A 14,062-nucleotide genomic window follows, 5' to 3' on the forward strand; every position below is an offset into this window, starting at 1 on the left:
AACAGGTAACCATTATAACACATCAAATCAGCATCTATTCAAGCTTTGTGTGGAGCCTTTGATCAAGTACTTGATGATAAGTCATGATGTCAGTCAGTGTGCTGAACCAGAAGAGGACATCAGGATGATTGTAGGAGAGATTCCTGCAACCTTGATGGACAGGCCAGTCTACACAGCCTGAACTATGCTAATCAAACTAGCAAGACCAGATTTGCAGCTGAAATAGCAAATTAATTATTGCCCTACTTAGTTTGCAGTAAGGTCTAGGGGATGCTGAGGTTAATTCCGTGGGCAGATGTGAGGGGGCAGTGAGTTCTGGTTGGAGAAGCAGAAGTCTGCTGGCACAGATGGAGTCAGAGTAGCTCGTGTCTCCCTCACTTAAGCCTGTCATGCTGAGAGATTTAAGCCTTGCACACTGAATCACGCGTCCCACGTCATTTCCATTTGTCAAATCACAAAACCATTGTCCCTGTCACTGTCTCCATTATTTTGACTTGACTGCAATGGTTTCTCTTACCAAAAATGGCTGCTGGTAAGCATGAGCATTTCTGTGTTTTCTAAATTATTCTTCATGATCAGAAAGAGACTGAAACTTTGCTCGTGCTATGTTGTAAAGCACTGTTTTGAAGAACAAAAGAGCAAAAGCTTTGAATGAGTGACAGGCAATAATGATTCCCTGATATTTGTTGTGCTGTAGAATATTGGGGTGCACAGGGAAAGGGAAAAGAAGGGATGAAAGCACATCCTAATTTGAGTTTAGGAAGCTCAGGTCCTTTTGTAGTCAATAGAGAAGATGAGGCTTTTGGGGCTCATGATTTAAATCAGTCCCTAAAGGGGGGAGAAGGGCTAAGCTAAACATCTCTCTGCTACCAAAAGATACAATTTCTCCTTTTCATTTCCACCAGCCCTGATATGCACCTGACCCATCTGTTAGACAGCTTGGTTTGTAAAACCAGCAGAAAGCTAATATAAGAAAAAGGCTTCTTTTGTTTTCATGAGCTGAATCAGCTCATGGAGGGATCTGTTGATTTGGCACATGTAGCACAAAGGGGGGTGTGAGCAGCAGGATGAGTGCAGGGAGATCAGGCTGTTCCTCAGCTGTGAGCTGCTGGCTCTGCTCAGCCCTCTGCTGTGGGTCCAGAGGCCTCCAAAGACCCCAGATGTCCTCACTGACTAGAGTGACAAAATGACCCACTGCTTCCCCTTCTGCTCTCGTGGCAACACTGCCTGCTGCTGTCATCTTTGGATGTTATCTTTTCCTTCCTCTTCTTTCATCCTGTGTAATCATGCCTTTTTTTTTCTTTTTTTTTTTTTTTTAATATTTGAAATCAGGAAGTATAGTAGCCTTAGCAAATCTTTCTACCTTGTTAGGTATACCATCAGTAAGTAAATGATAGAAGGGTTTCTGTGGCAAATAAAACTAACTTTGTCTTCTTGATTGTAAGTAAGGTATATGCAGAATTTCTGTTTTATGGCTGTACTTAAGAACAACACACTTAAAATATGCTGCCACACCTGTAACCATGTCAGAGTTCAGTGCCAAGCCTAGTGAAGCTCCCTTTCACTTGTATCACATCTGGGTTCTTTGCCTTTTGGCAAGCAGTCAAAACCTGATTTTAGCCTTTGCGGGCATTAAGCCTTGCTCTTAGACATCCTAGCTCAAAAGACTGTGTCCAGTGTATGGTGTGAAATTAATCAAAAGGAAACAAAATTAATGACCTGCTGTGGTGTCATCCATCATGATATCACTCAGCAGGTGTGAAATTAAGTTGCCTTGCCTGTGGATTAAATTGAACGGCGTGACGTGAACCTACAGGAACTGTTTCCACTAATACTGGGGAGCAAGTGTTTTTAAAGAGTCCAGTTAATGAACTGCTTATGCCATGCACTGCATAGTCTTATGATCATTTAACAGCATGACTTTAGATTATGCTCCCTAAGAAGATCAAGTATTACTGTATCAGTAAAAATTGTTAAAGGCAGGCCACAGAAATGTGGTTTTAATTTCTGTAATTACTGTGCACCAGATGGTGGATGTATGCTTTTTGCCAGCATAAGTACTTCAGCTCAAACATAAGCAGTTGTGATCTTTATTTACAATTCATCAGATTTTAACCTAGGTGATAACAATTCCTTTGTTATGGCCCATTATGATGACCTTTAAAGAAGTATGTAGATGAAACCTCACTATTGTTTGTTATGGTTACAAAAAACCTTTCTTCTTGGGTTTGTTTGGCTTTTCTTTCTTCTAGATCTTAGTTACACAGATAGCAAAAGTATGCACTAACTTTGTTTTGGAATAAGTTATCTAATGTTAGAATATGTACTTATAACATTTGGTAAATCTTAGTTAAGAGCAGTACTACAAAATACATTAGAGGTTGCTAACAACTTGAGAGAAATGAGGAAAACGAAGGAAATGTATTTCCCTATTTTAATCTAAAGATCTTGTTTTTCTGCCAATTATTTTCTTCTGTCCAGTCCTATTTGCTTATGTACATGCATTTTTTTCTCCAAAGTGGCTCTGATAATTGTTTTTCAAATGACCTCTTATCATTGTTGTGGAAGCTCTCTTTGACTTCCAAGTTCTTAGTGCATTTTTGCTGAATATGCCCAGAACATCATCCTCTAAAATGTTCAGAGTCATCTCAGCCCTTTAGAGAATGCCTGGTGTTTTTGCCCTTGGCAGAAAACAAGTCATGTATGGGTTTCTTGAGGTTTTTTTTCTTTTTTGTCTGCCTGCCCTCTCCTTTAAATTCTGAATACTCATTTCCAAGAGTTAAGGAATTTTCATGTTTGTGATTAGGAGGAGGGCTTAGTTATGACTTGCATGGTGGCTTTCTTTGAAGTGGGACTGGCATGCAGCCATTAATACATTTTCAGGATAAGGTGTCCACAGTATATTGGCACACACTTGATAAACTGGTCTTTATAAGTTGATTCATTTGACCTCTTATTAAGAGCTGTCTGTACTTTATACAAGCAGTACTGTTTTGTTTAAATATTGTTGATAAGAAAGATGTTAGGTTGGTGAAAGTTAATTCATTTTTCGTGGTTGTTGTTTGGTGGATTTCGTGTCAGAAGATAATTCTGACATTAGCATTAGTAGGTTTTGGTTCATAACAAATGGTGTAACTACTGAGAAATGTAAGGGTTGTTTTAGAGTAACCCTCTTCAGGTGCTGTGTCACTGGCAGGGCTTTCTTCAAGGACAAACCCATAAGTAATGGCTCTAGAATCATGGGATCAGTACTGTTGGCACTGAAGAGCTCTGTAGAGCTTTTGGGTAGAGCTGACAAGATATTTTAGAAGTTTCTTCTTTCCTTGAAAAGAAATACCTTGTTGCCCATTTCAAAATGAAGCAAGCAATTCATGGAGGCCTAGTGCTTTATGACATTATAAACATTAACAAAGTCCATCAAGCTTTTAACAGAGAACAAAGGTTATGAGATTACTATTCAGTCTATATTTCAGCTGCGGCATTGAACTGCTTTCTTTCCTGCATTAGAAAATTATTATGTTGATATGAGTGTAAAGAAATTTGCTCTTAAAGCTTAGATTGTAACACAATGCTCTTTCCACCTTCCTTATATTGACATCAACCCAGGGATACTGTGTTCAACTGTCTGCCTGCAGTTTGGGTTTTACATTACTGGGTTTATTTAATTGTACTTCTCCCTGCCTCTTGTTGATGGCTTTTATAGTTCTTTAAGCTTTTTTAATTAATTTGTAGCTCCAGGGGAGATGGGGTGAGAAGAGGAAAAGAAATAGATTTACCTTCTTTTGTGAAACTTCTAGTGACAAGTGACAAGCCACGCAGGAGTGCTCTCTGACAGCTGTGGCAGCAAGAAAATTTAACTGTCCAGGCTAACCTTTTTGTCAGCCCACTTTGGCAGGAAAAAGGCCTCTTATGCCTGTCTTCCATGACAGGCTGTATAAGTTGGGTCCCACAGCTCTTCACTGGGCCTTGCATTCAAACTGAGTTTGTGTTGGCTGGCTGTGCTTTATCCTCTCATGGCTGTGATATCCCATCACAAGAGAGCATGAAGTGAAGGTTTCCTCACTGCAGGGTTTGATTGTTTTTTATGCATCACTGCTAGATTGTGGTATGAAGAGAACTCCAATTTCTCTGCTCTGCCTGTAGCAAGAATATGCAAACTTGGTTTGTCAGAGTTAAGCAGTGTGATGTTACATGCCTGGGAGTATGAGTTCCTGAGAAACTATTTGGATTTGGCTGAAAATGACTGAGAACTGCAGCTAAAATTAGCAGAGATGGTCCACTGCAAGTAAACTGATCCAAGGGAGAGAAAAGCAGAACAAAGTCAAACAAACCCCCTGCTTGTTCAATGCCATCTGCACCACTGATATGGTGATATAAATGTCTGCTGGTTGCACCCTGTGTCTACAGAGCTTTGTTCATGTGCCAGGTCATGCTGACAGTACTTTACCTTCTGGTGGGTTCAGAGCACATGAGGAAATGTAGATTCTGTCTACTAGCAAAGATGAGGCAGTAGACACTGGTTAAATCATTGGGCAGGGTTTTGTTGTTGGGGTTGTTTTGGTGTTTTTTGGATGTGGGTTTTTTGGGACATTTTTGGGGTGGTTATGTGTGAGGAGTGAAAACTTTGTTTGGCTTTTCTCATGACATTTTCTATATTTTCTCAAACTGCAGTCGGTAAATGTCCCTTCCCAAAGGAATTGCTGGTCTGTAGACTTGTGATTGTCATTGTAACTCAGCCAGGGATAGACAGAAACTTGTTATATAAGAAGTCAAAAATGATGATATTTAATAAGAGGTTTATTCTGCATGGCAAGAATTTAAACTATTGTTTAATTAGGAGGCAAACCACTTACTTTGCCCTCTAGTTTGTTATGTGTTATGAAGGTTTATGACACTGATTCATATAGCTTATTACAGCTCATAAATGTCACCATAAAATTAGACAAAATAAGAGTGTTGAAGTGTACTGCTGCCATTAGCTACCCAGTTGGTTTGGCTTTGGTGACAAGTTTGTAGATAAAGCATGAATTTTAGAGTTGAAGATGTCACAGGACTTGAGTATCACACTGCTTCTCATTCTGGAGTCAGCCTCTATCTAAAAGCTGTAGATAAAACTTATTTTCTGGTCATAGCTGCTCCTTGCCAGCAGTGGCAGTCAGTGAACTGCACCAAGGTTAAAAGCCATTAAAAACTGTGATAATTGTCAGTAAGTCAGTGATGCCACTTCTGGGAACACAGTACCAGTGAGATGCTTTCATTGGATATTTGTGGTTTTGCCCAAATGGCACTCAGTCAAGGCAGGCAATCAACAATGTGAGCTGAAATGGCCACTTCTTTAATAGTGCAGCTAATGACTTGCAGATGGAAGTTATTGCAGTATGCTCAAATACTTCAGGTGTGTCCTGGGGTCTGCATCTTGCAAGACTCTTTTCATTGTGAAAAGGTGTGGCTTTACACCAATAAATTTCAAAAATTGTCAGATATTATATACTGTTTATTATTTTTTACCTATAGAAAATAAGATTTGGGAATGTACAAGGAAAGTAGTCCATGGCAGTGACAGAAGAACTGTCACCTGATCCCAGATCATTTTAAGGAAACAAAAGCAGCCTGTCAGATAACTTTGGTTTGTTCACTTGATGGGGTGCATTTAGAGATGTCGGTCTTAAGTGACTGAAGATATGTATTTTTTTTAAACTGTCACAATAAACTAGAATGTCACTTTTAGTTAGTCTCTGTTTGGAGGCAAATCTCCTCTGTTTTTAATAATTTATGTAGGAATTGTGTGAAAGATTTAAAATGTGACAGCTCTGAAATAAGAAGATTGATGCTACTGTAGTGTGATCTGATTTGGATTCTGACCTAATTTCTTTTAGTTAGTGATTGGTATAGGACTTGTGGGGTGCATGAGCTTATGACTTTTGGAGATTACTGACTGATATTTTTAGGTTACCAGCTAATCCTGTTTAGGAATGGGATTTTCATCTGAAAACAGACAGCTCCTTAAATTCTTCCTGTTTTAATTTAGAATGACAAGTGGAAATTGTACAGCAAAAGCAATGGATTGTTTGCTTAGTTTGCTTAGTGGCTTTCTGCTACATGATTATTTTCTCTGTGCACAAGTTTTAAAAAATGGTATTTTTCTTTAATATTTAAATAAAAGTCAAATCTCCCATTGAAGCTGTTCGTTTTGCACATGCTGTAAAAGAGGTAAAGGAAAGCATTGTGTACTCATTGCCCCAAAAATGCTTTGAGCCTTTCAGTCTGGGTTTTCCTTACATTGCCTTGTAGCTGTTTGCAAAGCAGCCAGACCATAGATACACTAACAAATGCAAATTCCCACTTCCGTTTGCTTATTCAACAACTGTGTTCCATATATAAACACTCTCCTCCAGATGTTTTTCTCCTTGTTAGCAGTACCTTTCATGTGCTTGTGAGGGATTGCAGAGAGAGCCTTGTTCCTCAATTCCACACTTAGCGAGGGGCTGCCATCTGCTCTGTGTGTGGCTGTTTGGAAGGTAAGCATTTTGTCACCTGTTCCTACAGATTGAGACCATAATGCTTTACCAGCCTTATTTATGAGGTCACCTCTGTGAATTTTTATTCAACTTTGTGAAAAGTGTAAGGAAGCAGAAAAATAAAGGCTATTGTAGCTTGAATGTTAGAATGTTATGTGGAGGGTTTTAGCTGCTGTAGCTGTTTTATTTCCTTTTTCTGTGCCCTTTATGATGGGAAAGGAAGCCAAACTGAGGTGGAGAGATGAGAATTTGCACTAAGTGTGAAGTGTATGAGCAATATCGTGCTGTATTGACAACATTGTTTAAACTATGTGGGTTTTGTTGCTGGCTTGGCATGCTAATATTGATAGGTTTTGCCCATTTCAGTGAAAAGACATGTATTGGACTGAGCTTGATGTAAATTTCTGTGGGTGCTCCTGCCCCAGGTTTTACTGCCCCAAATAGCTGTTGCAATGCACACTCTGTGGCACAGAGAATTCCCCTAATGGCTTGGTGAGGTCTTCATCTCTCTGGAAAAGGGGGCTGAAGTGAAAGGCAGGGGAGTAGGAGGATGTCACATTCACGTGGGAGATGTCATGCCTGAAGTGACATCCCTGCATCCTGGAACCCAGTTCCAGTCATGCTCCTGCCTTCTGCAGGCACAGAAGGTGCAGCTCTGGGGGCACTGTCAGCAGTGAAAGGCAGCAGCCAGGTCCCAGGAGCTCTCCCACTCAAATCAAGATGAACTTTGCAGGGCTTTTTTCCCCTGTGCTTCCTTCCACAGCAGCTCTTGAGAGTTATTGAGGGTGTGTTTGAGGAAGAAATCAATTCAGCTACTGTTCTTCAACAGCTCTTGGGGTAGAGGGAGCATTGCCTCTCACTGAGGCTTTGTGTGCCCCTTTTGTCCCTTCAGAACTGCTTTAACAACTGTCTACCTCTGCTTCCTTTTCTTCCTTTTCCCTTCCATTTCCTCTGCAATTCCTGTTTATCATTTGTGGTTTGTTTTTTTTTTTTTTTTACTCCCTCAATATAGAAATAAATAATATCAAATATCTGCAGGACTTGATTGACTTTTATTTCTTAAATCTGAAAAAGCTGAAATTGTAGAGATTTGGTAAACTTACTCAATAATTTCTATGAAGATGATTTGAATACTGCATAAATCACACAGAGCTTCAGCTTTCTGCTCTTTACTTACCTGGCAGCAGTCACATGGGAGAGACAATACTGCCCAGATACTCAAGTTCTTTGGGTAATTAATTTAATTTTTTAATAACTCAGATTTTGAGGCATCAAAAGGGGACTGTTTGTAGGAATGCCTTTGACTTAATTTGTATGTGTGGGATAAGCACATTCATTACACTAGTGGAGATTTATGTTGGATTTAAGAGGTGCTGGTCAAGTTTTATTCAATTTCAGTAAATTCTTGAAGAGTGCATATATGCACGGATACTTGGTAAACAGACATTTTAAAGCAGAACTTTGAAGTCTTACTCATAAGACAACTCAGACAAACCAGAATCCTGTTCTGAAGATGAAGGTACCTGGAGGAAGATACTGCTGAAAAGAGCCAGTGGGAAGATCTTTAAAAGGGACCTGAAATTAGGTGTGCTGTATTCTGGTCTTGCCTTAACTTAAATATGAGAATTGACCAAGCTTGTCTTTAATCACTTGGGATGAAAGTAGATCCTTTTCACACACTTAATGATATTTTGCAATGTATTCTGGGACTGTCTGGGAAACAGAATGAGTTTGACAGTAACCTGCATAAAGTTTCATTGATAAAACACTGCAATTATGGAAAGCTGTTGAGTGGAAGAATGTCTATGGCTGTCCTTTCTTTCATACTGGATATACAGTTCTTTCAAAGCATTTTCAAAAGACTTGTATCATTTACTTGAATAAAGGCAGCCAAGATTTGAGGCCAAAATACATTTACTTGCGTGTTAGAAATTGTGTTGATGAAGGAATGCTTATTGCTTGGAGGAAAAAAAAGGTTTTGCAAGATGTTAATGGCTTTTTCTAGTAAATGATTGCAAGATTTGTAGTGTTGGCTCCAAAATTCTTTATCTGCATGGGTTTTTTTAAAAACCAACTGTGCATAAATCAAGTAAGATGCTTGGAATAGATATTTGAAGCATGAAACTTATTATTTTAGTCTTTGAAGTTTTAGTAAGCCTTTAAAAGCCTATTCAGTGTACCAGCTTGGTACCTTGGACTGTGTCTCCAATGTGTATGTTCTCATTTGGTAGACTTTTACTGCTGCTCTTATTGCTGACTCTGAGTTTGGTTACATACAGACTTATGTTGATGCTGTTCTTTGGTATTTACAACTGTGTTGAAAATATTTCACTTACAGCAGATCAAGATGAGCAAATGTCAGCTTATGGTAGTAAAAGTATAATTCAAGTAAGTGTGAGAAGCATCAGAATACCTTGGTTTTTTAAAACACTTTCAGAGTTAACAACTCAGTTGAAACTGTAAATTGTGCTTAACCTCTGAGTCATTTTATGCTTATTGTGTTATTCTGTATTGCAAGTACTATATCTATGTGAGGAATAGAGTTTGGTTTTTCACAGATGATGCCATGCTAACAGGAATAGTAACTGAATTGCTGCCACAACATTTATGGATACTTCTAGAACTCCCATGTTCATGTGCACCACTTTGGGTGCTCTGTCTGGTTTGAAGTGTTCAGGTTTGAGTGGTTTTCCACTCTGTCAAAATGGGTTGCCCTACCTACTTAACTTTTGACTGGAGAAGTTGTACCTGTAAGGGACTGCAGCATCTGCCATGGGATGAGAGGCTGAGAGAGCTGGGACTGTCCAACCCAGAGAAGAGAAACTTTGGGAGGGAATCTTATTAATTTTTATGAATGTCAGACAGGGGAGGTGTAGAAAAAACAGGGACAGACTCCTCCTGATTGTGCTCCATGAACAGATGAGCTGCTTTAAGATAATACTTAAAGATAAATTTGCTCTATTTGTTTCTTGTATATTCCACATACACATCTATGTCAGTGAGTACTATCCCAAACCTTGCAGTATTTGTTTGAACTACTTTATTGTGTGATGGACTTAATTAAAAAATTAATCACAAAACCAAATAAAAAATTTACAGCAATGGAGAAAAAAAATCTAAAAAAAAAAATCTAAAATCTAAAAGCAGAACACATGAAAAAGGCTTTCTTATATTTTGATAGCAAATTTTCAAGTAGAAGTATTGACTGTGTGCTGGGTGAGATTTATGTGGCGGTGGCCCAGTGTGTCAGTAGACTAAGGCAATTAAATACTTAGGAAGGGCAAGGGGAGGTCAACTGCTATTTGAAAAGCTGGATATGAAATCCTACACTTTCAGAAAAAGTCTTGCTTTTATGCAAGCTACCACTTAACAGGTGTTGGAAAACAAGGACACCTTTTGTATTGAGAGACACCATGTTCATGTTCAGCCAAATGAATGGTTATTTAAGAAATTGAAAGTAGGTTTTTGGGGTTTTTTTCCCAATACTTTTTTTTTTTTTTTTTTTTTTTTTTTGCAAAACCAGAAATTGAAAGAGATGCTCTGTCACTTTGCAAGGCTGTAACAATGGGTCATTGCCAGGCACTGCAGTAGGGGTTAAGGATGATGGAGAGATCAGGCACAATGCTGAAAACAGAAATGTAAAGAAAAAATGCTGATTTGGGGTCAAACTTTTTCTTTTACTTCTTTGAGGAATACATTGTTAAAGATCTTTTATGAAAAAAGACCTAAGTGCATTCAGTGGGTGGGTTAACCACTCAGTGTATTATGTTTTATTTTCCTAAATGAAACTATCTGCTACTTTCACTACTTAAGAATGAAAAAAAAAAAAAAGAAAAAAGGAAAAATGCATGAGTGTAAGTGATTTTATAGTAGCTTTCATTTTCTCTGTACTGTAAATGAATGCACTTTCAGTTTGAGTAACATCATTTAGGTGGATTTCTGATTGATGGAAATTATGCCCTCTCAAAGTGCTGCAAGCCACGATGATTTATTTTTTTGTAACTGACAAGTTCACCTCCAAACCATGTCCCTAAGAGCCATATCCATGTGACATTTCCATCCCTGAGGAACAGTGGCTCCCCCACTTCCCAGGGCAGCCTGTGCCAGTGCTTGACAACCCTGTCAGTGATCACCCATTCACCTGCTTCTGCTGTTAGCTAATCTACTTCAGTTTGCAGAAGATAAAAGGCTTTCCAAGGTTTGTCTTCTCATCTGTCTCCTTACCTTGACTGCAGCCTGGACCGGGTCCCTGTGGGCTGTCACTGTCACCGTGCCATCAGCTGTGCAATGCTGAGGAGTTCTAGGGCAGCACAGCAGCAATCCCTGCCTGCTGCAGCCTCTGCAGGGTCCTTGCCAGGCTTGTCCTGAGCTTATGAAGACCACGTTTCTTAGCAATGTGAACTCCTGGAACAGCAATAAATCCTCTTGCAGGGGAGGTTTGGTGCACAAACGTTGCAGCGTTTTGGTGCACAAGTCCTGGCTGTGATATCTGTATTTATAGGATTTATTACAATCCTGCAGGACCTGAGGAAGTTTGTAATACTATTAGGTCTTCAGGTTTGAGTGACTGACCCAGTAAAACTTTTTCTGAACTAACTGGAGACAGAAATGTGCAGTGTTCCTAAACTCTGCTGTCCCATCTGCCTGTGGGTTAAATGAGTCCTGTCCTGGAAGGTCAGTCTGTCCTGCCTGTGAGCCACATTTTTATTCCATCTGTTAAGATGAATGTTCTGAGGATGATGCCAAGAAAGATTTTACTAAATATACTCACTTTTTATGGGAATAGATAGTCCTTGAAGTGATCACGTTCTTTTCTGAATGCCACAATTAAACAGATTTTGACCACCCTCTCAAAAGTCAAGTGCTGGAAAATGACTTCACATATACTTATATATATATATGTATATATATATGTGTGTATATATATAGATATATTATATATGTGTATCTATATATATAGGTATATATAGATATATATGTGTATATATGTATATATTTGTATATATACAAGTATATACATATATATGTATATATTTGTATAGATGTATACATATGTATACATATATATATTTATTTTTGCTTCAAATTCTTCTTCATTCATTATGTTAGTCTGTTTTTCCATAAAATGTATTGTATTTTATTTTTATTCATATATAATATTTATTATGAAGGTATTTATATTCATAACATATAAAATGCACCTCTATAAAAATATCTTAAATTCAGGTGTTTAACTGACGCAGTGTAAAAAGGCAGAGCTGTTAACCTCAATTTCTTGTTATGAGGAAAATTGGGAATACTTAAAGCTTAAAATGCAGGTCCTTAATTTTTTTTCTATGTTCAAGCAAACTACAAAGAGCAGGGGAAAAGATAACTTTCAGTACCAGTATTCAAATCTCAAACTTTTCTTATTCTCATGAATTCTTGTTACAGCTATGATTTATATTTCCAAATGTAGAAAGTAAAATATTCCAAATCCTGAAGAAATTTTTTCTATTTCGCTCCCTTTTTAACACATTAAGAAGGATGTGGGGAGGGAGAAAGAAGAAATTAGCTGGTGCTGAAAAATTCCAACCTCACTCCTACTCTTTTATAAATTGCTGTTAGTATTCCTGTCTCCATGTGTGAGCCCGAGGTCTAAGCTTGAAGTTTAAGCTATAAACAGAGATGAGATAATTTTGTACAGGAATAAATGTGCACAGATGGAGATAATCAGAAGTGACTTAAATGTGTGGGCTTTTCTGGAGGTGCCAAGAGCCCACCACACCACACTGACGTTGATGGGGACTACAGGTGTGAATTATGCTCAGCCATACCCCGAGTCTGCTTTGTAGAAGGTGTTCAGACACCCACAGGACTACCCAGCAGTGTCTCATTAAATGCTGTGGGAGTTAGTTGGGTATTTGGGCGTGTTCATAAATCTCTTAGACACTTCTTTGCATATTTATTGAGATTTCTTTGCTACGCTGTTGACAGTTGCCATAATTAAAGTGACTTTTTTTGTCCCCCCCCCTCTCGCTTGTCTTATAGTTCTCAGTTAATTAAAAGAAATCCTAATGTTGTAGGCTCAAAGGTAGAAACAACAAAAACTTTCAAGGACAGTACTTTGCATAACTTGAAGGATCTCTCTAGGATTCTTTAACCTGTTGGATACATTAAAATTCAGGAAAAGGACCTTTTGTGCTTTAGAAGTCTTAACGATAAATGCAAAAAGCAGCCTTTTTGAAATAAAAACAACACTTCTGTAGATGAACCTTTGAGACATCAATTCTTTGACATTTAGGAGGAAAAATATTTTAGAAACTGTTAACAAATTCTAGGCATTTTTTTATTGACAGTCATCTGGCATGACTGACAAAAACCCCCTTATTTTTCTTTGTGCTACTTCCATTTAAGGCACACTTCTGTAGTAAAGGAAGATGTTGGTATTGGCAAAGATTCAGATTTTTTTCTCACTCCTTGATAGTTATAGTGATTAAATGTAGATGGTAACAGAGCTTTTGATTGAAGAAAAAAACCCTGTAAATTAGTATTAGTTTTGCAGTGACATACTCTTGCATGTAAGTCCTATATTGCACAGTAAGCCTCCATTAGGCTAATAAATCAAATTTCATTTTTCTTGAAGTCATTTTCATCTCCATTCCCACTCTTTCCTAGCCACAGTGGCAGCCTCTCTTTCCAAATTCTGAATGTGAGAATATTAAAAATAAGAATAAAAAGGCAGAAAACCCCCAAGTGTGAGTCTTGCAGAGTTTTGACACACTTTCTGTGAGGTATAGCCTGTCATGTAGCATAAATGTTTTAACAGGCAAACACACCTCCCCCTTCCCAGTCTCAATTTAGTGCAAAAGCATTTTTCTCTGGCTTTTCTGTGCTGACAGCTCCCTGTATTTCCCTGTACACACTGGTCTGACCGTGTTCCCTTTCCCATCCTTTGCTCCCCTCCCGTTCCCCCACTGACACATCATCATTTTGTCTTTGCATTGCCTGTCCCCGTCCTCCTCCCCAGCAGGGTTTGGGAGGTTTCCCACCTCCCCCAGGCCTCGTGCTGCCCACAGTAGCTTTGCCTGTAGATCCACTCTGTGAAAAGCATCTTTTTGCGTTCTGCCTTCTTCCTCCCAGCCACAGATGAGAAATCTCCCTTTAATCTCTGCAGAGTCTGCCCATTCTCAGATCTCTTCTGAGAACTCTGCTCTGCTGTGATGCCTACAGGACCAGAAGGAACAGAGACTCTCACTCTTGTTAGCAATGCTTCCTGAGGTTTGTTTCTTTGTGGTCCAGTCCATCCCCACGTTCTTATCTCTGGTTGCATGGCTTGGTTGCTGGGCACAAGACAGAACTTTGTCCTTGGTATCAGAGAGAGCAAAGTCTCCTAATCCTGGAGCAGGATTTACTGCGGTGCAAATACCAGTCTGGAGAGGTAGGTGTGGCTTTAAAAACCTTTCTGTATGATTGGAGGTGTTCAAGGTGTACCTCAGTGAAATCCAGGCTTGGCAAGGAGGGAGCTGTGGTAATTTTCCTCTTTTTTTAAAATTTCTTTTGTT

At 38.8% G+C, this 14,062-nt stretch overlaps 1 protein-coding gene across 8 annotated transcripts in view; it reads left to right on the plus strand.

The window, feature by feature from the left end:
* MGAT5 (alpha-1,6-mannosylglycoprotein 6-beta-N-acetylglucosaminyltransferase) overlaps positions 1–14,062 on the plus strand; it is a 111,969-nt gene that overhangs the window by 12,766 nt on the left and 85,141 nt on the right. For 2 of the 8 annotated variants that reach the window (XM_054277565.1, XM_054277568.1), the window contains exon 1: positions 13,571–13,778. The exons of 4 other annotated variants lie outside the window; for them this stretch is intronic. The gene's annotated coding sequence lies outside the window, so the exon portion shown is untranslated. 2 more of the 8 variants (XM_054277566.1, XM_054277567.1) reach the window with 2 other exon arrangements.

This window comes from Melozone crissalis, unplaced genomic scaffold, assembly GCF_028551555.1.
Source record: "Melozone crissalis strain CALT ecotype California unplaced genomic scaffold, PUWL_Pcris_2 ptg000023l_1, whole genome shotgun sequence".
Taxonomy (NCBI): domain Eukaryota; kingdom Metazoa; phylum Chordata; class Aves; order Passeriformes; family Passerellidae; genus Melozone; species Melozone crissalis.